The following is an 870-nucleotide window of genomic DNA, read 5'->3' as shown; positions in this document are numbered from 1 at the left end:
CACACACACACACAACACACACACACACACATACATACATACACATACACACACCTGCTCCACAATCTAAAAACTAAGCATTTAATATTTTTTTAAATGGCAGAAACAATTGTCGTTGTTGTTGTTGTTTCAGTTTTCAGTTAAATACTTAAGACTAAAATCCATCGACGTCGTCACTTGTTACAACAACTGAGGCTGCTATGATAGCGTGAGTTACACTAAAGCCCTAACTACACTTTTTGGCACCAGTACAGTTGCATCTTGTGAAGCCTTGTCCACCTGAAGAGGATTGAAAAATCACCGCCGAACGCAGTGAAACAATTTTTTCGGTGTTTATGTCGTCAGTGTTCAGAAGACGCTCAGGGCACAGATCGAACTGTTTTGTGGAATACAAACCAGCTTTAACGGCTATCTTCTCGTCTGTCAATTATGACACCAAGGATATTTCTAGGATCGCCTCTCCCTCGATCAAAAAGTGGAACTGGCTTACACACGCTGTCTCCTTGTTTGCCAGCTGGCATATCTATGCTACAGTAAGAACACGTAGATCAATCTAGTTAATACGCGTAATCACTGAATATTTCAGTGAAAACGCGTAATCCCTGTACAGTGGCGGGGCTATTACGTGAATTCACTGAATGCTCAGTACATATGTAGTAAAAACACGTAAAATGATAGGTCTAATTTTAGGGATTTCGCGTAATCAATAGAAATTTCAGTGATTACGTGAAACCTCTGAGTGAAACGGGGATTACGTGTATTCACTAAAATATTCAGTGATTATGCGTATTTACTAGGTACGCATTCTTACTGTAACATATATATATACACACACACACACACACACACACACACATATATATATATATA

This window comes from Aplysia californica, unplaced genomic scaffold (genome assembly GCF_000002075.1).
Source record: "Aplysia californica isolate F4 #8 unplaced genomic scaffold, AplCal3.0 scaffold00347, whole genome shotgun sequence".
NCBI lineage: Eukaryota > Metazoa > Mollusca > Gastropoda > Aplysiida > Aplysiidae > Aplysia > Aplysia californica.
The sequence above is the reverse complement of the archived record's forward strand: the minus strand, read 5'-3'. Positions refer to the sequence as shown.